The sequence below is a fragment of the Taudactylus pleione genome, unplaced genomic scaffold (assembly GCF_031769625.1).
Source record: "Taudactylus pleione unplaced genomic scaffold, aTauple2 ptg000520l, whole genome shotgun sequence".
In the NCBI taxonomy this organism is placed as follows: Eukaryota; Metazoa; Chordata; class Amphibia; order Anura; family Myobatrachidae; genus Taudactylus; species Taudactylus pleione.
Genome location: NW_028284922.1, coordinates 9,619,874 through 9,644,858, shown reverse-complemented (window position 1 = coordinate 9,644,858; position 24,985 = coordinate 9,619,874). Strand labels below are relative to the sequence as shown.

At 38.2% G+C, this 24,985-nt stretch overlaps 5 pseudogenes; all 5 read left to right on the top strand.

Moving 5' to 3' along the window:
• Positions 1-3,243: 3,243 nt before the first annotated feature.
• On the top strand, positions 3,244-3,361 carry LOC148501353 (5S ribosomal RNA; annotated as a pseudogene).
• Positions 3,362-8,342: 4,981 nt separating this feature from the next.
• On the top strand, positions 8,343-8,460 carry LOC148501352 (5S ribosomal RNA; annotated as a pseudogene).
• Positions 8,461-13,441: 4,981 nt separating this feature from the next.
• Positions 13,442-13,559, top strand: LOC148501351 (5S ribosomal RNA; annotated as a pseudogene).
• A 4,981-nt stretch (positions 13,560-18,540) lies between these two features.
• On the top strand, positions 18,541-18,658 carry LOC148501350 (5S ribosomal RNA; annotated as a pseudogene).
• A 4,981-nt stretch (positions 18,659-23,639) lies between these two features.
• Positions 23,640-23,757, top strand: LOC148501349 (5S ribosomal RNA; annotated as a pseudogene).
• The last annotated feature ends 1,228 nt before the right edge of the window (positions 23,758-24,985 follow it).

The window sequence follows — 24,985 nt, the reverse complement described above, 5'->3', positions numbered from 1 at the left end:
AGTGAGTCCGAAGCGGAGAATCTTTACTTCAAAGACACTTTTTTGAACACTGCAGGTGCCTCCTCTGCAGATGAATTATATGTTCAATTACTCAAACTCAAGAAAAAGGAGTTAGATTACTATTTACACGGAGTTACCCTTTCTGACTACCACAAGGAGCGTAAAATTCCGAGAGGATTTAGGATTAAAAATATCCCGACTATAGGCAGAAATAATGTAGATTTCTGTAGAAGATGGGTTGCTGTCCTTAATAAATGTTCCCTCGATCTAATATTATTGGTCATAGAAGAATCTGGCAAGGAACTCAGCAATATTCGGGATAAAATTAAAAATTTTGAGAGTGCACATAAAGCTTGTCTTTCAACAGACAGTTCCAACAATTGGCTTGAAAAATTAAGCATTCAGGTGGAAGATTACAAGAAAAATTTGATTAAATACAAAAAGGAGAAACTGGCCAAAGTGACTATTGATTATCAGGAACAGAGAGTTTACTCCTGGGCCACTGGCAGAACATTAAATTCTAGGCCCCAAAGAACCCGCTTTAGAACTCCCAGACGCTTTTTAGACACCGAAGAATCTAGTGGTGCAAACTCATCACAAAGTGACCAGGATTTTCCTTCTACTTCACTCACAGTCACACAGCGTCCCCCTTTAGGGGTAGCAACACGCGCAAGAAAAGGAAACGGTCCCACACTAGACGGGGGAAACAGGGGTCGAGGCAAAAAAGTGTACAAGAAAACAACATAGTGGTAAACCTATCTAGTAAGACACTCAACATGGCAGAATTTAAATTATTACAGAAAGGTTTAACCTTTATTCCAACTTGTTCTTTCAATAGCTTCAACTGGAAAAAGGACCTGTGGAGATTGAATAGAAGTCTCAAACTCAAAGAATTTTTTAGTAATTCAGATATCACTTTACCATCTACTGATACTACTCCCTTCAGAACCACATCATCTTTTGATCCTGCCTCTAACAATGCTTCCATCAAAAGCTTTATTAGATTGTTGGATTATGAAGTTTCCACACAGTACAAAGGCAGGCACTCCATACAGCATAATCTTACCAAAAACGAATACCAAGCCCTTATCTCTCTGAGTAATGATGACTCTATCATTATTCGGTCTGCAGATAAAGGGGGAGCTATCGTTATTCAAGACAAACAACAGTACATAAAAAAAATTTATCGCCAATTAGGCGACACGGAGACATATTTACCCTTAGGTTCTGATCCAGTGTTGAAATTCAAAAAAGAACTAGATGACTGCCTTGCACAAGCACTTTTGAATGGCATTATAACTAAAGATACCATGCAATTTCTTACAGTTGATAAACCCATCACTCCTTTACTCTACACATTACCAAAAATACACAAGTCTTTATCTGCCCCCCCTGGTCATCCCATCATCTCAGCCAGGTGCCTGTACAGTAAGATATCACAATTTTTAGATTTCTATGTACAACCGTTGATTGGTAAGGAACCCACCTTTTTAAAAGATTCTAATTCACTATTGGAAAAACTTGGCAATTTAAACGATCTTCCACATGATTTACTTCTATGTACTATAGACGTAAACTCGTTATATACAAGCATTCCACAACAAGATGGATGTGATTGCATGGAATCTTTTTTGAAGTCACATCAGGATTATCATGGACCAAACATTGATTTCTACATATGTCTTTTGAAACAAACTTTGAACAACAATTACTTTTTATTTGACAACAAATTTTTCTTGCAGAAGAAAGGCTGCGCTATGGGCTCGCATGTAGCTCCATCTTTGGCCAATGTATACATGTTTTCTGTAGAGAAGGAACATTTTTATTGAATAATCCTGAGTTCAACAAATCTTTGGTGTTTTACATCCGTTACATCGACGACATTATGGTCCTATGGTCAGGAACTGAAACAGATTTTATTAATGCTATGACTCATATAAACTCCATGCATAACCACATCACGTTCACATTTGAACAAAGTTCCAGCAATGTGCACTACTTGGATATCAACATTGTGTGGTCAGGTTCTCAATTTAGTACATCCGTCTATCACAAACCTACAGATAGCAATACTTTATTGCATGCACAAAGCCATCACCCTACTTCACTCAAAAGGAGTCTTCCATATTCACAATTCCTAAGAGCACTCAGAATCACAAGTGATCCACAGCTTGCAGACAAAGAAATTGACAACATGATTGTAAAATTCATACAACATGGATACAAACAGAAAGATCTTCATTTAGCTAAACAGAGAGCTATTGAACGGAATAAACAGACTTCTGTACTTAATGTTTCCACATCGAAAAATACGAACACCATGTTATTCATTAACCAACATAACATTGCCAGTAAATTCATCAATTCCACTTCAAAACGCCTTTGGCCCATCATCAATACTGATGACTCTATTAAACCATTGAGGAATTCCAGAATTATGCTTGGATATAAATGGGGTAGGAACCTGAAAGATTGGCTAGTCCATAATGATGTAAATTATGGTCCGCGCAAAAGTGAACAGCATTTTCTGGCTAAAAAACCCGGATGTTACCGATGCACAGGTTGTACCACTTGCAGTTTTTTAGAGACAGGTCCGGATGTCGCACATCCTCACTCAGGGAAACGCATACCAATAAATCATGTTTTAACATGTTCCTCCAAATACATTATATATATGATCCGATGTCCTTGCAGTCTGGTCTACATTGGAAAAACTACATGCACAGCCAAAACCAGAATGGCTCAACACAGATCTGCCATAAGACAGGCCCTTGAAGGTAAAGAAATCGACCAGCCGGTGGCCCGCCATTTTAAGAATTCAAGACATCCTTTATCGAGTTTGGTATACAAATTCATCGACCATATTCCACCCAACAAAAGGGGAGGTGACCGTGAAAAGAAACTTCTACAACGTGAGGTGTTTTGGATCCATAAGATGAACACTGTATCTCCTCATGGACTCAATGAACAATTATCTTTCTCATGTTTCTTTTGAAAATGAGACCACATTCATTATTTGTCAGAGTCTATTGACCCTGCAACTACTTACTGGGCATTTATTACCCATTATCCCATGTTCTTTCTTGATGGTCTTACAATCTGTTTTGGTTTTTTCCAATTCCTCATTCTTTTCTTTGTTTATTCATCTTCTTTTTATGGTTTGTTCTTTTCTCTTTTCCCTATGATCTTAGATGGTAGGTTCAGAGTGATCAAGGACTTAATAATTTGGATTGTATACATCTTTGTTACAGTCATACTACACTGGATACGCCTTATACCGTCAGATCTTGGAAGCTAAGCAGTGTAGGCCAGATTAGTACTTGGATGGGAGACCTCCATGGAATACCTGGTGCTGTAACATACTGAGATCCTTAGTCGTCTCACATCTGTTCCATCCATTGTATATTTTCTGTCTCTTTACTCAGGTTGTTCTTTTTTCTGTCTTCTTCTCTTTATTCATATCGAATATAGATTCCTTTACTTTATTATTATTTTTGTTGGAGGGATTAATTATATATTCTCTTCACAGGTTGAATAGCTACCACTGGTGTGGTATGGACATTCATTCTTTTCATAAGACCTGATGGATTTTGACTCACTATTGCTCCTTGACATGTCATATGGGGCATATTAGTAAAACCTTGACATTGGGAGATCCACAATGTATATTGTAAGCATTTTTAACATGGTGTTCATTCGATGAACTCATGTTTTCAGTGGTTACTTCTAACTCCTCTTTGTTTTTTGCATTTAGACTTATTGAGCCTTATGTTTTGCATATGCATAACCTACCTAGATTTACTTAGTCAGTAGATTACTTTCCACAGTACATGGATTTCAGATCTCTTTGTCATCCTTACCCGGTGTTTCCAGAGTTTATAGTTTTTTCAGTTTATGTATATGTAAAAATGTGTGCACAGGTTTATGGCCGCTTTATTGTGAGTACAATGTTCACTATTTCATATTTTTATTGTCACCACTATTGTTCATGAGCACCTACTGTCATGGTAACACCACTTGGTTTTTCACACATGATTATAGCCTGCCCAGGTACCCGCTTCAACATATAGGGGAGCATGCAGTTTGTTTATTTCATTGCATTTAATTGTGCTGTTTTTGTTCGCAGCGCTGTTTACATTGGTTTCCTTAGTTACCGTTCACTGCATGCGCTATGTTCTCTGTTACCACCCCCGTCTGACACACAGTAAACGGACCTTACTGGTCAGTTGCGGGGCTGGTCACATGATCGGCCTGACGCCTGCACGTAGTGAGCTCCGTTGTTGTGGAGCATCACTATGGCAACAATGCGTCTGATGGCCGCATCATCAAGAGGAGGCGGGTCCCGCTTTGATGACGTCATTTCATCCGGCGGGAGTCGCTGGGCAGGTTACACGTTTTGTCACTATGGGATGTATGCTGGTATATAGGTATGTACCTTTTCATTGTTCTATGGTTCTTGATAAAAGTCGTTTGACTGAAACGTTGAACTTGACCTTGGGAGTCTGGAGTCTTCTTTGCAAGTCCTGTGAGTGCCGCTGTTTATTGCATGTATACATTTTGGCCTGTTTAGACCATCAGATGGCACCCAGGCACCAGTATTTCATATAACCTGTGGAGTGCCGGCTTTATTTCAATATATTTTTCCAATTGGTTAGGATTTTTTTTCATTCATTTGGATTGCATGGCACCCCTTCTTTTCATTTACTCTACTTATCAATCAGAACATCGTGTAAATATATATATTTTTTTAAGTTATCTTTAATTTTTTCCTCACATTTTTTCTTGGTTTAGGGTAGTTCTATGGACTTTGTTTTACTCTGTTTTTGTAAGCTGCTTTATAAACCTGTTGATTATTTCTTTGGAACACCTTGGATTTGACTTTGCATATGGTTACAATCAGTTTTCTGCAACTACATTCATACCACTATTATTGTATTGACTTTTTCATTAAGATTAATTTTTGTTGTCTGTCAATAATATCCTTTTGACTCTACATCATATTGGTTATGTCTCAAATCAACAAAGGGGCTACCACAACTCCAACTGACGGGAGTGGTTTTCTTAACATACAACTACCTATAGGTGAGATATTAAGTTTCAGTGAGTCCGAAGCGGAGAATCTTTACTTCAAAGACACTTTTTTGAACACTGCAGGTGCCTCCTCTGCAGATGAATTATATGTTCAATTACTCAAACTCAAGAAAAAGGAGTTAGATTACTATTTACACGGAGTTAACCTTTCTGACTACCACAAGGAGCGTAAAATTCCGAGAGGATTTAGGATTAAAAATATCCCGACTATAGGCAGAAATAATGTAGATTTCTGTAGAAGATGGGTTGCTGTCCTTAATAAATGTTCCCTCGATCTAATATTATTGGTCATAGAAGAATCTGGCAAGGAACTCAGCAATATTCGGGATAAAATTAAAAATTTTGAGAGTGCACATAAAGCTTGTCTTTCAACAGACAGTTCCAACAATTGGCTTGAAAAATTAAGCATTCAGGTGGAAGATTACAAGAAAAATTTGATTAAATACAAAAAGGAGAAACTGGCCAAAGTGACTATTGATTATCAGGAACAGAGAGTTTACTCCTGGGCCACTGGCAGAACATTAAATTCTAGGCCCCAAAGAACCCGCTTTAGAACTCCCAGACGCTTTTTAGACACCGAAGAATCTAGTGGTGCAAACTCATCACAAAGTGACCAGGATTTTCCTTCTACTTCACTCACAGTCACACAGCGTCCCCCTTTAGGGGTAGCAACATGCGCAAGAAAAGGAAACGGTCCCACACTAGACGGGGGAAACAGGGGTCGAGGCAAAAAAGTGTACAAGAAAACAACATAGTGGTAAACCTATCTAGTAAGACACTCAACATGGCAGAATCTAAATTATTACAGAAAGGTTTAACCTTTAATCCAACTTGTTCTTTCAATAGCTTCAACTGGAAAAAGGACCTGTGGAGATTGAATAGAAGTCTCAAACTCAAAGAATTTTTTAGTAATTCAGATATCACTTTACCATCTACTGATACTACTCCCTTCAGAACCACATCATCTTTTGATCCTGCCTCTAACAATGCTTCCATCAAAAGCTTTATTAGATTGTTGGATTATGAAGTTTCCACACAGTACAAAGGCAGGCACTCCATACAGCATAATCTTACCAAAAACGAATACCAAGCCCTTATCTCTCTGAGTAATGATGACTCTATCATTATTCGGTCTGCAGATAAAGGGGGAGCTATCGTTATTCAAGACAAACAACAGTACATAAAAAAAATTTATCGCCAATTAGGCGACACGGAGACATATTTACCCTTAGGTTCTGATCCAGTGTTGAAATTCAAAAAAGAACTAGATGACTGCCTTGCACAAGCACTTTTGAATGGCATTATAACTAAAGATACCATGCAATTTCTTACAGTTGATAAACCCATCACTCCTTTACTCTACACATTACCAAAAATACACAAGTCTTTATCTGCCCCCCCTGGTCGTCCCATCATCTCAGCCAGGGACAGCCTGTACAGTAAGATATCACAATTTTTAGATTTCTATGTACAACCGTTGATTGGTAAGGAACCCACCTTTTTAAAAGATTCTAATTCACTATTGGAAAAACTTGGCAATTTAAACGATCTTCCACATGATTTACTTCTATGTACTATAGACGTAAACTCGTTATATACAAGCATTCCACAACAAGATGGATGTGATTGCATGGAATCTTTTTTGAAGTCACATCAGGATTATCATGGACCAAACATTGATTTCTACATATGTCTTTTGAAACAGACTTTGAACAACAATTACTTTTTATTTGACAACAAATTTTTCTTGCAGAAGAAAGGCTGCGCTATGGGCTCGCATGTAGCTCCATCTTTGGCCAATGTATACATGTTTTCTGTAGAGAAGGAACATTTTTATTGAATAATCCTGAGTTCAACAAATCTTTGGTGTTTTACATCCGTTACATCGACGACATTATGGTCCTATGGTCAGGAACTGAAACAGATTTTATTAATGCTATGACTCATATAAACTTGCATAACCACATCACGTTCACATTTGAACAAAGTTCCAGCAATGTGCACTACTTGGATATCAACATTGTGTGGTCAGGTTCTCAATTTAGTACATCCGTCTATCACAAACCTACAGATAGCAATACTTTATTGCATGCACAAAGCCATCACCCTACTTCACTCAAAAGGAGTCTTCCATATTCACAATTCCTAAGAGCACTCAGAATCACAAGTGATCCACAGCTTGCAGACAAAGAAATTGACAACATGATTGTAAAATTCATACAATGTGGATACAAACAGAAAGATCTTCATTTAGCTAAACAGAGAGCTATTGAACGGAATAAACAGACTTCTGTACTTAATGTTTCCACATCGAAAAATACGAACACCATGTTATTCATTAACCAACATAACATTGCCAGTAAATTCATCAATTCCACTTCAAAACGCCTTTGGCCCATCATCAATACTGATGACTCTATTAAACCATTGAGGAATTCCAGAATTATGCTTGGATATAAACGGGGTAGGAACCTGAAAGATTGGCTAGTCCATAATGATGTAAATTATGGTCCGCGCAAAAGTGAACAGCATTTTCTGGCTAAAAAACCCGGATGTTACCGATGCACAGGTTGTACCACTTGCAGTTTTTTAGAGACAGGTCCGGATGTCGCACATCCTCACTCAGGGAAACGCATACCAATAAATCATGTTTTAACATGTTCCTCCAAATACATTATATATATGATCCGATGTCCTTGCAGTCTGGTCTACATTGGAAAAACTACATGCACAGCCAAAACCAGAATGGCTCAACACAGATCTGCCATAAGACAGGCCCTTGAAGGTAAAGAAATCGACCAGCCGGTGGCCCGCCATTTTAAGAATTCAAGACATCCTTTATCGAGTTTGGTATACAAATTCATCGACCATATTCCACCCAACAAAAGGGGAGGTGACCGTGAAAAGAAACTTCTACAACGTGAGGTGTTTTGGATCCATAAGATGAACACTGTATCTCCTCATGGACTCAATGAACAATTATCTTTCTCATGTTTCTTTTGAAAATGAGACCACATTCATTATTTGTCAGAGTCTATTGACCCTGCAACTACTTACTGGGCATTTATTACCCATTATCCCATGTTCTTTCTTGATGGTCTTACAATCTGTTTTGGTTTTTTCCAATTCCTCATTCTTTTCTTTGTTTATTCATCTTCTTTTTATGGTTTGTTCTTTTCTCATTTCCCTATGATCTTAGATGGTAGGTTCAGAGTGATCAAGGACTTAATAATTTGGATTGTATACATCTTTGTTACAGTCATACTACACTGGATACGCCTTATACCGTCAGATCTTGGAAGCTAAGCAGTGTAGGCCAGATTAGTACTTGGATGGGAGACCTCCATGGAATACCTGGTGCTGTAACATACTGAGATCCTTAGTCGTCTCACATCTGTTCCATCCATTGTATATTTTCTGTCTCTTTACTCAGGTTGTTCTTTTTTCTGTCTTCTTCTCTTTATTCATATCGAATATAGATTCCTTTACTTTATTATTATTTTTGTTGGAGGGATTAATTATATATTCTCTTCACAGGTTGAATAGCTACCACTGGTGTGGTATGGACATTCATTCTTTTCATAAGACCTGATGGATTTTGACTCACTATTGCTCCTTGACATGTCATATGGGGCATATTAGTAAAACCTTGACATTGGGAGATCCACAATGTATATTGTAAGCATTTTTAACATGGTGTTCATTCGATGAACTCATGTTTTCAGCGGTTACTTCTAACTCCTCTTTGTTTTTTGCATTTAGACTTATTGAGCCTTATGTTTTGCATATGCATAACCTACCTAGATTTACTTAGTCAGTAGATTACTTTCCACAGTACATGGATTTCAGATCTCTTTGTCATCCTTACCCGGTGTTTCCAGAGTTTATAGTTTTTTCAGTTTATGTATATGTAAAAATGTGTGCACAGGTTTATGGCCGCTTTATTGTGAGTACAATGTTCACTATTTCATATTTTTATTGTCACCACTATCGTTCATGAGCACCTACTGTCATGGTAACACCACTTGGTTTTTCACACATGATTATAGCCTGCCCAGGTACCCGCTTCAACATATAGGGGAGCATGCAGTTTGTTTATTTCATTGCATTTAATTGTGCTGTTTTTGTTCGCAGCGCTGTTTACATTGGTTTCCTTAGTTACCGTTCACTGCATGCGCTATGTTCTCTGTTACCACCCCCGTCTGACACACAGTAAACGGACCTTACTGGTCAGTTGCGGGGCTGGTCACATGATCGGCCTGACGCCTGCACGTAGTGAGCTCCGTTGTTGTGGAGCATCACTATGGCAACAATGCGTCTGATGGCCGCATCATCAAGAGGAGGCGGGTCCCGCTTTGATGACGTCATTTCATCCGGCGGGAGTCGCTGGGCAGGTTACACGTTTTGTCACTATGGGATGTATGCTGGTATATAGGTATGTACCTTTTCATTGTTCTATGGTTCTTGATAAAAGTCGTTTGACTGAAACGTTGAACTTGACCTTGGGAGTCTGGAGTCTTCTTTGCAAGTCCTGTGAGTGCCGCTGTTTATTGCATGTATACATTTTGGCCTGTTTAGACCATCAGATGGCACCCAGGCACCAGTATTTCATATAACCTGTGGAGTGCCGGCTTTATTTCAATATATTTTTCCAATTGGTTAGGATTTTTTTTCATTCATTTGGATTGCATGGCACCCCTTCTTTTCATTTACTCTACTTATCAATCAGAACATCGTGTAAATATATATATTTTTTTAAGTTATCTTTAATTTTTTCCTCACATTTTTTCTTGGTTTAGGGTAGTTCTATGGACTTTGTTTTACTCTGTTTTTGTAAGCTGCTTTATAAACCTGTTGATTATTTCTTTGGAACACCTTGGATTTGACTTTGCATATGGTTACAATCAGTTTTCTGCAACTACATTCATACCACTATTATTGTATTGACTTTTTCATTAAGATTAATTTTTGTTGTCCGTCAATAATATCCTTTTGACTCTACATCATATTGGTTATGTCTCAAATCAACAAAGGGGCTACCACAACTCCAACTGACGGGAGTGGTTTTCTTAACATACAACTACCTATAGGTGAGATATTAAGTTTCAGTGAGTCCGAAGCGGAGAATCTTTACTTCAAAGACACTTTTTTGAACACTGCAGGTGCCTCCTCTGCAGATGAATTATATGTTCAATTACTCAAACTCAAGAAAAAGGAGTTAGATTACTATTTACACGGAGTTAACCTTTCTGACTACCACAAGGAGCGTAAAATTCCGAGAGGATTTAGGATTAAAAATATCCCGACTATAGGCAGAAATAATGTAGATTTCTGTAGAAGATGGGTTGCTGTCCTTAATAAATGTTCCCTCGATCTAATATTATTGGTCATAGAAGAATCTGGCAAGGAACTCAGCAATATTCGGGATAAAATTAAAAATTTTGAGAGTGCACATAAAGCTTGTCTTTCAACAGACAGTTCCAACAATTGGCTTGAAAAATTAAGCATTCAGGTGGAAGATTACAAGAAAAATTTGATTAAATACAAAAAGGAGAAACTGGCCAAAGTGACTATTGATTATCAGGAACAGAGAGTTTACTCCTGGGCCACTGGCAGAACATTAAATTCTAGGCCCCAAAGAACCCGCTTTAGAACTCCCAGACGCTTTTTAGACACCGAAGAATCTAGTGGTGCAAACTCATCACAAAGTGACCAGGATTTTCCTTCTACTTCACTCACAGTCACACAGCGTCCCCCTTTAGGGGTAGCAACACGTGCAAGAAAAGGAAACGGTCCCACACTAGACGGGGGAAACAGGGGTCGAGGCAAAAAAGTGTACAAGAAAACAACATAGTGGTAAACCTATCTAGTAAGACACTCAACATGGCAGAATCTAAATTATTACAGAAAGGTTTAACCTTTAATCCAACTTGTTCTTTCAATAGCTTCAACTGGAAAAAGGACCTGTGGAGATTGAATAGAAGTCTCAAACTCAAAGAATTTTTTAGTAATTCAGATATCACTTTACCATCTACTGATACTACTCCCTTCAGAACCACATCATCTTTTGATCCTGCCTCTAACAATGCTTCCATCAAAAGCTTTATTAGATTGTTGGATTATGAAGTTTCCACACAGTACAAAGGCAGGCACTCCATACAGCATAATCTTACCAAAAACGAATACCAAGCCCTTATCTCTCTGAGTAATGATGACTCTATCATTATTCGGTCTGCAGATAAAGGGGGAGCTATCGTTATTCAAGACAAACAACAGTACATAAAAAAAATTTATCGCCAATTAGGCGACACGGAGACATATTTACCCTTAGGTTCTGATCCAGTGTTGAAATTCAAAAAAGAACTAGATGACTGCCTTGCACAAGCACTTTTGAATGGCATTATAACTAAAGATACCATGCAATTTCTTACAGTTGATAAACCCATCACTCCTTTACTCTACACATTACCAAAAATACACAAGTCTTTATCTGCCCCCCCTGGTCGTCCCATCATCTCAGCCAGGGACAGCCTGTACAGTAAGATATCACAATTTTTAGATTTCTATGTACAACCGTTGATTGGTAAGGAACCCACCTTTTTAAAAGATTCTAATTCACTATTGGAAAAACTTGGCAATTTAAACGATCTTCCACATAATTTACTTCTATGTACTATAGACGTAAACTCGTTATATACAAGCATTCCACAACAAGATGGATGTGATTGCATGGAATCTTTTTTGAAGTCACATCAGGATTATCATGGACCAAACATTGATTTCTACATATGTCTTTTGAAACAGACTTTGAACAACAATTACTTTTTATTTGACAACAAATTTTTCTTGCAGAAGAAAGGCTGCGCTATGGGCTCGCATGTAGCTCCATCTTTGGCCAATGTATACATGTTTTCTGTAGAGAAGGAACATTTTTATTGAATAATCCTGAGTTCAACAAATCTTTGGTGTTTTACATCCGTTACATCGACGACATTATGGTCCTATGGTCAGGAACTGAAACAGATTTTATTAATGCTATGACTCATATAAACTTGCATAACCACATCACGTTCACATTTGAACAAAGTTCCAGCAATGTGCACTACTTGGATATCAACATTGTGTGGTCAGGTTCTCAATTTAGTACATCCGTCTATCACAAACCTACAGATAGCAATACTTTATTGCATGCACAAAGCCATCACCCTACTTCACTCAAAAGGAGTCTTCCATATTCACAATTCCTAAGAGCACTCAGAATCACAAGTGATCCACAGCTTGCAGACAAAGAAATTGACAACATGATTGTAAAATTCATACAATGTGGATACAAACAGAAAGATCTTCATTTAGCTAAACAGAGAGCTATTGAACGGAATAAACAGACTTCTGTACTTAATGTTTCCACATCGAAAAATACGAACACCATGTTATTCATTAACCAACATAACATTGCCAGTAAATTCATCAATTCCACTTCAAAACGCCTTTGGCCCATCATCAATACTGATGACTCTATTAAACCATTGAGGAATTCCAGAATTATGCTTGGATATAAACGGGGTAGGAACCTGAAAGATTGGCTAGTCCATAATGATGTAAATTATGGTCCGCGCAAAAGTGAACAGCATTTTCTGGCTAAAAAACCCGGATGTTACCGATGCACAGGTTGTACCACTTGCAGTTTTTTAGAGACAGGTCCGGATGTCGCACATCCTCACTCAGGGAAACGCATACCAATAAATCATGTTTTAACATGTTCCTCCAAATACATTATATATATGATCCGATGTCCTTGCAGTCTGGTCTACATTGGAAAAACTACATGCACAGCCAAAACCAGAATGGCTCAACACAGATCTGCCATAAGACAGGCCCTTGAAGGTAAAGAAATCGACCAGCCGGTGGCCCGCCATTTTAAGAATTCAAGACATCCTTTATCGAGTTTGGTATACAAATTCATCGACCATATTCCACCCAACAAAAGGGGAGGTGACCGTGAAAAGAAACTTCTACAACGTGAGGTGTTTTGGATCCATAAGATGAACACTGTATCTCCTCATGGACTCAATGAACAATTATCTTTCTCATGTTTCTTTTGAAAATGAGACCACATTCATTATTTGTCAGAGTCTATTGACCCTGCAACTACTTACTGGGCATTTATTACCCATTATCCCATGTTCTTTCTTGATGGTCTTACAATCTGTTTTGGTTTTTTCCAATTCCTCATTCTTTTCTTTGTTTATTCATCTTCTTTTTATGGTTTGTTCTTTTCTCATTTCCCTATGATCTTAGATGGTAGGTTCAGAGTGATCAAGGACTTAATAATTTGGATTGTATACATCTTTGTTACAGTCATACTACACTGGATACGCCTTATACCGTCAGATCTTGGAAGCTAAGCAGTGTAGGCCAGATTAGTACTTGGATGGGAGACCTCCATGGAATACCTGGTGCTGTAACATACTGAGATCCTTAGTCGTCTCACATCTGTTCCATCCATTGTATATTTTCTGTCTCTTTACTCAGGTTGTTCTTTTTTCTGTCTTCTTCTCTTTATTCATATCGAATATAGATTCCTTTACTTTATTATTATTTTTGTTGGAGGGATTAATTATATATTCTCTTCACAGGTTGAATAGCTACCACTGGTGTGGTATGGACATTCATTCTTTTCATAAGACCTGATGGATTTTGACTCACTATTGCTCCTTGACATGTCATATGGGGCATATTAGTAAAACCTTGACATTGGGAGATCCACAATGTATATTGTAAGCATTTTTAACATGGTGTTCATTCGATGAACTCATGTTTTCAGCGGTTACTTCTAACTCCTCTTTGTTTTTTGCATTTAGACTTATTGAGCCTTATGTTTTGCATATGCATAACCTACCTAGATTTACTTAGTCAGTAGATTACTTTCCACAGTACATGGATTTCAGATCTCTTTGTCATCCTTACCCGGTGTTTCCAGAGTTTATAGTTTTTTCAGTTTATGTATATGTAAAAATGTGTGCACAGGTTTATGGCCGCTTTATTGTGAGTACAATGTTCACTATTTCATATTTTTATTGTCACCACTATCGTTCATGAGCACCTACTGTCATGGTAACACCACTTGGTTTTTCACACATGATTATAGCCTGCCCAGGTACCCGCTTCAACATATAGGGGAGCATGCAGTTTGTTTATTTCATTGCATTTAATTGTGCTGTTTTTGTTCGCAGCGCTGTTTACATTGGTTTCCTTAGTTACCGTTCACTGCATGCGCTATGTTCTCTGTTACCACCCCCGTCTGACACACAGTAAACGGACCTTACTGGTCAGTTGCGGGGCTGGTCACATGATCGGCCTGACGCCTGCACGTAGTGAGCTCCGTTGTTGTGGAGCATCACTATGGCAACAATGCGTCTGATGGCCGCATCATCAAGAGGAGGCGGGTCCCGCTTTGATGACGTCATTTCATCCGGCGGGAGTCGCTGGGCAGGTTACACGTTTTGTCACTATGGGATGTATGCTGGTATATAGGTATGTACCTTTTCATTGTTCTATGGTTCTTGATAAAAGTCGTTTGACTGAAACGTTGAACTTGACCTTGGGAGTCTGGAGTCTTCTTTGCAAGTCCTGTGAGTGCCGCTGTTTATTGCATGTATACATTTTGGCCTGTTTAGACCATCAGATGGCACCCAGGCACCAGTATTTCATATAACCTGTGGAGTGCCGGCTTTATTTCAATATATTTTTCCAATTGGTTAGGATTTTTTTTCATTCATTTGGATTGCATGGCACCCCTTCTTTTCATTTACTCTACTTATCAATCAGAACATCGTGTAAATATATATATTTTTTTAAGTTATCTTTAATTTTTTCCTCACATTTTTTCTTGGTTTAGGGTAGTTCTATGGACTTTGTTTTACTCTGTTTTTGTAAGCTGCTTTATAAACCTGTTGATTATTTCTTTGGAACACCTTGGATTTGACTTTGCATATGGTTACAATCAGTTTTCTGCAACTACATTCATACCACTATTATTGTATTGACTTTTTCATTAAGATTAATTTTTGTTGTCCGTCAATAATATCCTTTTGACTCTACATCATATTGGTTATGTCTCAAATCAACAAAGGGGCTACCACAACTCCAACTGACGGGAGTGGTTTTCTTAACATACAACTACCTATAGGTGAGATATTAAGTTTCAGTGAGTCCGAAGCGGAGAATCTTTACTTCAAAGACACTTTTTTGAACACTGCAGGTGCCTCCTCTGCAGATGAATTATATGTTCAATTACTCAAACTCAAGAAAAAGGAGTTAGATTACTATTTACACGGAGTTAACCTTTCTGACTACCACAAGGAGCGTAAAATTCCGAGAGGATTTAGGATTAAAAATATCCCGACTATAGGCAGAAATAATGTAGATTTCTGTAGAAGATGGGTTGCTGTCCTTAATAAATGTTCCCTCGATCTAATATTATTGGTCATAGAAGAATCTGGCAAGGAACTCAGCAATATTCGGGATAAAATTAAAAATTTTGAGAGTGCACATAAAGCTTGTCTTTCAACAGACAGTTCCAACAATTGGCTTGAAAAATTAAGCATTCAGGTGGAAGATTACAAGAAAAATTTGATTAAATACAAAAAGGAGAAACTGGCCAAAGTGACTATTGATTATCAGGAACAGAGAGTTTACTCCTGGGCCACTGGCAGAACATTAAATTCTAGGCCCCAAAGAACCCGCTTTAGAACTCCCAGACGCTTTTTAGACACCGAAGAATCTAGTGGTGCAAACTCATCACAAAGTGACCAGGATTTTCCTTCTACTTCACTCACAGTCACACAGCGTCCCCCTTTAGGGGTAGCAACACGTGCAAGAAAAGGAAACGGTCCCACACTAGACGGGGGAAACAGGGGTCGAGGCAAAAAAGTGTACAAGAAAACAACATAGTGGTAAACCTATCTAGTAAGACACTCAACATGGCAGAATCTAAATTATTACAGAAAGGTTTAACCTTTAATCCAACTTGTTCTTTCAATAGCTTCAACTGGAAAAAGGACCTGTGGAGATTGAATAGAAGTCTCAAACTCAAAGAATTTTTTAGTAATTCAGATATCACTTTACCATCTACTGATACTACTCCCTTCAGAACCACATCATCTTTTGATCCTGCCTCTAACAATGCTTCCATCAAAAGCTTTATTAGATTGTTGGATTATGAAGTTTCCACACAGTACAAAGGCAGGCACTCCATACAGCATAATCTTACCAAAAACGAATACCAAGCCCTTATCTCTCTGAGTAATGATGACTCTATCATTATTCGGTCTGCAGATAAAGGGGGAGCTATCGTTATTCAAGACAAACAACAGTACATAAAAAAAATTTATCGCCAATTAGGCGACACGGAGACATATTTACCCTTAGGTTCTGATCCAGTGTTGAAATTCAAAAAAGAACTAGATGACTGCCTTGCACAAGCACTTTTGAATGGCATTATAACTAAAGATACCATGCAATTTCTTACAGTTGATAAACCCATCACTCCTTTACTCTACACATTACCAAAAATACACAAGTCTTTATCTGCCCCCCCTGGTCGTCCCATCATCTCAGCCAGGGACAGCCTGTACAGTAAGATATCACAATTTTTAGATTTCTATGTACAACCGTTGATTGGTAAGGAACCCACCTTTTTAAAAGATTCTAATTCACTATTGGAAAAACTTGGCAATTTAAACGATCTTCCACATGATTTACTTCTATGTACTATAGACGTAAACTCGTTATATACAAGCATTCCACAACAAGATGGATGTGATTGCATGGAATCTTTTTTGAAGTCACATCAGGATTATCATGGACCAAACATTGATTTCTACATATGTCTTTTGAAACAGACTTTGAACAACAATTACTTTTTATTTGACAACAAATTTTTCTTGCAGAAGAAAGGCTGCACTATGGGCTCGCATGTAGCTCCATCTTTGGCCAATGTATACATGTTTTCTGTAGAGAAGGAACATTTTTATTGAATAATCCTGAGTTCAACAAATCTTTGGTGTTTTACATCCGTTACATCGACGACATTATGGTCCTATGGTCAGGAACTGAAACAGATTTTATTAATGCTATGACTCATATAAACTTGCATAACCACATCACGTTCACATTTGAACAAAGTTCCAGCAATGTGCACTACTTGGATATCAACATTGTGTGGTCAGGTTCTCAATTTAGTACATCCGTCTATCACAAACCTACAGATAGCAATACTTTATTGCATGCACAAAGCCATCACCCTACTTCACTCAAAAGGAGTCTTCCATATTCACAATTCCTAAGAGCACTCAGAATCACAAGTGATCCACAGCTTGCAGACAAAGAAATTGACAACATGATTGTAAAATTCATACAATGTGGATACAAACAGAAAGATCTTCATTTAGCTAAACAGAGAGCTATTGAACGGAATAAACAGACTTCTGTACTTAATGTTTCCACATCGAAAAATACGAACACCATGTTATTCATTAACCAACATAACATTGCCAGTAAATTCATCAATTCCACTTCAAAACGCCTTTGGCCCATCATCAATACTGATGACTCTATTAAACCATTGAGGAATTCCAGAATTATGCTTGGATATAAACGGGGTAGGAACCTGAAAGATTGGCTAGTCCATAATGATGTAAATTATGGTCCGCGCAAAAGTGAACAGCATTTTCTGGCTAAAAAACCCGGATGTTACCGATGCACAGGTTGTACCACTTGCAGTTTTTTAGAGACAGGTCCGGATGTCGCACATCCTCACTCAGGGAAACGCATACCAATAAATCATGTTTTAACATGTTCCTCCAAATACATTATATATATGATCCGATGTCCTTGCAGTCTGGTCTACATTGGAAAAACTACATGCACAGCCAAAACCAGAATGGCTCAACACAGATCTGCCATAAGACAGGCCCTTGAAGGTAAAGAAATCGACCAGCCGGTGGCCCGCCATTTTAAGAATTCAAGACATCCTTTATCGAGTTTGGTATACAAATTCATCGACCATATTCCACCCAACAAAAGGGGAGGTGACCGTGAAAAGAAACTTCTACAACGTGAGGTGTTTTGGATCCATAAGATGAACACTGTATCTCCTCATGGACTCAATGAACAATTATCTTTCTCATGTTTCTTTTGAAAATGAGACCACATTCATTATTTGTCAGAGTCTATTGACCCTGCAACTACTTACTGGGCATTTATTACCCATTATCCCATGTTCTTTCTTGATGGTCTTACAATCTGTTTTGGTTTTTTCCAATTCCTCATTCTTTTCTTTGTTTATTCATCTTCTTTTTATGGTTTGTTCTTTTCTCATTTCCCTATGATCTTAGATGGTAGGTTCAGAGTGATCAAGGACTTAATAATTTGGATTGTATACATCTTTGTTACAGTCATACTACACTGGATACGCCTTATACCGTCAGATCTTGGAAGCTAAGCAGTGTAGGCCAGATTAGTACTTGGATGGGAGACCTCCATGGAATACCTGGTGCTGTAACATACTGAGATCCTTAGTCGTCTCACATCTGTTCCATCCATTGTATATTTTCTGTCTCTTTACTCAGGTTGTTCTTTTTTCTGTCTTCTTCTCTTTATTCATATCGAATATAGATTCCTTTACTTTATTATTATTTTTGTTGGAGGGATTAATTATATATTCTCTTCACAGGTTGAATAGCTACCACTGGTGTGGTATGGACATTCATTCTTTTCATAAGACCTGATGGATTTTGACTCACTATTGCTCCTTGACATGTCATATGGGGCATATTAGTAAAACCTTGACATTGGGAGATCCACAATGTATATTGTAAGCATTTTTAACATGGTGTTCATTCGATGAACTCATGTTTTCAGCGGTTACTTCTAACTCCTCTTTGTTTTTTGCATTTAGACTTATTGAGCCTTATGTTTTGCATATGCATAACCTACCTAGATTTACTTAGTCAGTAGATTACTTTCCACAGTACATGGATTTCAGATCTCTTTGTCATCCTTACCCGGTGTTTCCAGAGTTTATAGTTTTTTCAGTTTATGTATATGTAAAAATGTGTGCACAGGTTTATGGCCGCTTTATTGTGAGTACAATGTTCACTATTTCATATTTTTATTGTCACCACTATCGTTCATGAGCACCTACTGTCATGGTAACACCACTTGGTTTTTCACACATGATTATAGCCTGCCCAGGTACCCGCTTCAACATATAGGGGAGCATGCAGTTTGTTTATTTCATTGCATTTAATTGTGCTGTTTTTGTTCGCAGCGCTGTTTACATTGGTTTCCTTAGTTACCGTTCACTGCATGCGCTATGTTCTCTGTTACCACCCCCGTCTGACACACAGTAAACGGACCTTACTGGTCAGTTGCGGGGCTGGTCACATGATCGGCCTGACGCCTGCACGTAGTGAGCTCCGTTGTTGTGGAGCATCACTATGGCAACAATGCGTCTGATGGCCGCATCATCAAGAGGAGGCGGGTCCCGCTTTGATGACGTCATTTCATCCGGCGGGAGTCGCTGGGCAGGTTACACGTTTTGTCACTATGGGATGTATGCTGGTATATAGGTATGTACCTTTTCATTGTTCTATGGTTCTTGATAAAAGTCGTTTGACTGAAACGTTGAACTTGACCTTGGGAGTCTGGAGTCTTCTTTGCAAGTCCTGTGAGTGCCGCTGTTTATTGCATGTATACATTTTGGCCTGTTTAGACCATCAGATGGCACCCAGGCACCAGTATTTCATATAACCTGTGGAGTGCCGGCTTTATTTCAATATATTTTTCCAATTGGTTAGGATTTTTTTTCATTCATTTGGATTGCATGGCACCCCTTCTTTTCATTTACTCTACTTATCAATCAGAACATCGTGTAAATATATATATTTTTTTAAGTTATCTTTAATTTTTTCCTCACATTTTTTCTTGGTTTAGGGTAGTTCTATGGACTTTGTTTTACTCTGTTTTTGTAAGCTGCTTTATAAACCTGTTGATTATTTCTTTGGAACACCTTGGATTTGACTTTGCATATGGTTACAATCAGTTTTCTGCAACTACATTCATACCACTATTATTGTATTGACTTTTTCATTAAGATTAATTTTTGTTGTCCGTCAATAATATCCTTTTGACTCTACATCATATTGGTTATGTCTCAAATCAACAAAGGGGCTACCACAACTCCAACTGACGGGAGTGGTTTTCTTAACATACAACTACCTATAGGTGAGATATTAAGTTTCAGTGAGTCCGAAGCGGAGAATCTTTACTTCAAAGACACTTTTTTGAACACTGCAGGTGCCTCCTCTGCAGATGAATTATATGTTCAATTACTCAAACTCAAGAAAAAGGAGTTAGATTACTATTTACACGGAGTTAACCTTTCTGACTACCACAAGGAGCGTAAAATTCCGAGAGGATTTAGGATTAAAAATATCCCGACTATAGGCAGAAATAATGTAGATTTCTGTAGAAGATGGGTTGCTGTCCTTAATAAATGTTCCCACGATCTAATATTATTGGTCATAGAAGAATCTGGCAAGGAACTCAGCAATATTCGGGATAAAATTAAAAATTTTGAGAGTGCACATAAAGCTTGTCTTTCAACAGACAGTTCCAACAATTGGCTTGAAAAATTAAGCATTCAGGTGGAAGATTACAAGAAAAATTTGATTAAATACAAAAAGGAGAAACTGGCCAAAGTGACTATTGATTATCAGGAACAGAGAGTTTACTCCTGGGCCACTGGCAGAACATTAAATTCTAGGCCCCAAAGAACCCGCTTTAGAACTCCCAGACGCTTTTTAGACACCGAAGAATCTAGTGGTGCAAACTCATCACAAAGTGACCAGGATTTTCCTTCTACTTCACTCACAGTCACACAGCGTCCCCCTTTAGGGGTAGCAACACGTGCAAGAAAAGGAAACGGTCCCACACTAGACGGGGGAAACAGGGGTCGAGGCAAAAAAGTGTACAAGAAAACAACATAGTGGTAAACCTATCTAGTAAGACACTCAACATGGCAGAATCTAAATTATTACAGAAAGGTTTAACCTTTAATCCAACTTGTTCTTTCAATAGCTTCAACTGGAAAAAGGACCTGTGGAGATTGAATAGAAGTCTCAAACTCAAAGAATTTTTTAGTAATTCAGATATCACTTTACCATCTACTGATACTACTCCCTTCAGAACCACATCATCTTTTGATCCTGCCTCTAACAATGCTTCCATCAAAAGCTTTATTAGATTGTTGGATTATGAAGTTTCCACACAGTACAAAGGCAGGCACTCCATACAGCATAATCTTACCAAAAACGAATACCAAGCCCTTATCTCTCTGAGTAATGATGACTCTATCATTATTCGGTCTGCAGATAAAGGGGGAGCTATCGTTATTCAAGACAAACAACAGTACATAAAAAAAATTTATCGCCAATTAGGCGACACGGAGACATATTTACCCTTAGGTTCTGATCCAGTGTTGAAATTCAAAAAAGAACTAGATGACTGCCTTGCACAAGCACTTTTGAATGGCATTATAACTAAAGATACCATGCAATTTCTTACAGTTGATAAACCCATCACTCCTTTACTCTACACATTACCAAAAATACACAAGTCTTTATCTGCCCCCCCTGGTCGTCCCATCATCTCAGCCAGGGACAGCCTGTACAGTAAGATATCACAATTTTTAGATTTCTATGTACAACCGTTGATTGGTAAGGAACCCACCTTTTTAAAAGATTCTAATTCACTATTGGAAAAACTTGGCAATTTAAACGATCTTCCACATGATTTACTTCTATGTACTATAGACGTAAACTCGTTATATACAAGCATTCCACAACAAGATGGATGTGATTGCATGGAATCTTTTTTGAAGTCACATCAGGATTATCATGGACCAAACATTGATTTCTACATATGTCTTTTGAAACAGACTTTGAACAACAATTACTTTTTATTTGACAACAAATTTTTCTTGCAGAAGAAAGGCTGCGCTATGGGCTCGCATGTAGCTCCATCTTTGGCCAATGTATACATGTTTTCTGTAGAGAAGGAACATTTTTATTGAATAATCCTGAGTTCAACAAATCTTTGGTGTTTTACATCCGTTACATCGACGACATTATGGTCCTATGGTCAGGAACTGAAACAGATTTTATTAATGCTATGACTCATATAAACTTGCATAACCACATCACGTTCACATTTGAACAAAGTTCCAGCAATGTGCACTACTTGGATATCAACATTGTGTGGTCAGGTTCTCAATTTAGTACATCCGTCTATCACAAACCTACAGATAGCAATACTTTATTGCATGCACAAAGCCATCACCCTACTTCACTCAAAAGGAGTCTTCCATATTCACAATTCCTAAGAGCACTCAGAATCACAAGTGATCCACAGCTTGCAGACAAAGAAATTGACAACATGATTGTAAAATTCATACAATGTGGATACAAACAGAAAGATCTTCATTTAGCTAAACAGAGAGCTATTGAACGGAATAAACAGACTTCTGTACTTAATGTTTCCACATCGAAAAATACGAACACCATGTTATTCATTAACCAACATAACATTGCCAGTAAATTCATCAATTCCACTTCAAAACGCCTTTGGCCCATCATCAATACTGATGACTCTATTAAACCATTGAGGAATTCCAGAATTATGCTTGGATATAAACGGGGTAGGAACCTGAAAGATTGGCTAGTCCATAATGATGTAAATTATGGTCCGCGCAAAAGTGAACAGCATTTTCTGGCTAAAAAACCTGGATGTTACCGATGCACAGGTTGTACCACTTGCAGTTTTTTAGAGACAGGTCCGGATGTCGCACATCCTCACTCAGGGAAACGCATACCAATAAATCATGTTTTAACATGTTCCTCCAAATACATTATATATATGATCCGATGTCCTTGCAGTCTGGTCTACATTGGAAAAACTACATGCACAGCCAAAACCAGAATGGCTCAACACAGATCTGCCATAAGACAGGCCCTTGAAGGTAAAGAAATCGACCAGCCGGTGGCCCGCCATTTTAAGAATTCAAGACATCCTTTATCGAGTTTGGTATACAAATTCATCGACCATATTCCACCCAACAAAAGGGGAGGTGACCGTGAAAAGAAACTTCTACAACGTGAGGTGTTTTGGATCCACAAGATGAACACTGTATCTCCTCATGGACTCAATGAACAATTATCTTTCTCATGTTTCTTTTGAAAATGAGACCACATTCATTATTTGTCAGAGTCTATTGACCCTGCAACTACTTACTGGGCATTTATTACCCATTATCCCATGTTCTTTCTTGATGGTCTTACAATCTGTTTTGGTTTTTTCCAATTCCTCATTCTTTTCTTTGTTTATTCATCTTCTTTTTATGGTTTGTTCTTTTCTCATTTCCCTATGATCTTAGATGGTAGGTTCAGAGTGATCAAGGACTTAATAATTTGGATTGTATACATTTTTGTTACAGTCATACTACACTGGATACGCCTTATACCGTCAGATCTTGGAAGCTAAGCAGTGTAGGCCAGATTAGTACTTGGATGGGAGACCTCCATGGAATACCTGGTGCTGTAACATACTGAGATCCTTAGTCGTCTCACATCTGTTCCATCCATTGTATATTTTCTGTCTCTTTACTCAGGTTGTTCTTTTTTCTGTCTTCTTCTCTTTATTCATATCGAATATAGATTCCTTTACTTTATTATTATTTTTGTTGGAGGGATTAATTATATATTCTCTTCACAGGTTGAATAGCTACCACTGGTGTGGTATGGACATTCATTCTTTTCATAAGACCTGATGGATTTTGACTCACTATTGATCCTTGACATGTCATATGGGGCATATTAGTAAAACCTTGACATTGGGAGATCCACAATGTATATTGTAAGCATTTTTAACATGGTGTTCATACGATGAACTCATGTTTTCAGCGGTTACTTCTAACTCCTCTTTGTTTTTTGCATTTAGACTTATTGAGCCTTATGTTTTGCATATGCATAACCTACCTAGATTTACTTAGTCAGTAGATTACTTTCCACAGTACATGGATTTCAGATCTCTTTGTCATCCTTACCCGGTGTTTCCAGAGTTTATAGTTTTTTCAGTTTATGTATATGTAAAAATGTGTGCACAGGTTTATGGCCGCTTTATTGTGAGTACAATGTTCACTATTTCATATTTTTATTGTCACCACTATTGTTCATGAGCACCTACTGTCATGGTAACACCACTTGGTTTTTCACACATGATTATAGCCTGCCCAGGTACCCGCTTCAACATATAGGGGAGCATGCAGTTTGTTTATTTCATTGCATTTAATTGTGCTGTTTTTGTTCGCAGCGCTGTTTACATTGGTTTCCTTAGTTACCATTCACTGCATGCGCTATGTTCTCTGTTACCACCCCCGTCTGACACACAGTAAACGGACCTTACTGGTCAGTTGCGGGGCTGGTCACATGATCGGCCTGACGCCTGCACGTAGTGAGCTCCGTTGTTGTGGAGCATCACTATGGCAACAATGCGTCTGATGGCCGCATCATCAAGAGGAGGCGGGTCCCGCTTTGATGACGTCATTTCATCCGGCGGGAGTCGCTGGGCAGGTTACACGTTTTGTCACTATGGGATGTATGCTGATATATAGGTATGTACCTTTTCATTGTTCTATGGTTCTTGATAAAAGTCGTTTGACTGAAACGTTGAACTTGACCTTGGGAGTCTGGAGTCTTCTTTGCAAGTCCTGTGAGTGCCGCTGTTTATTGCATGTATACATTTTGGCCTGTTTAGACCATCAGATGGCACCCAG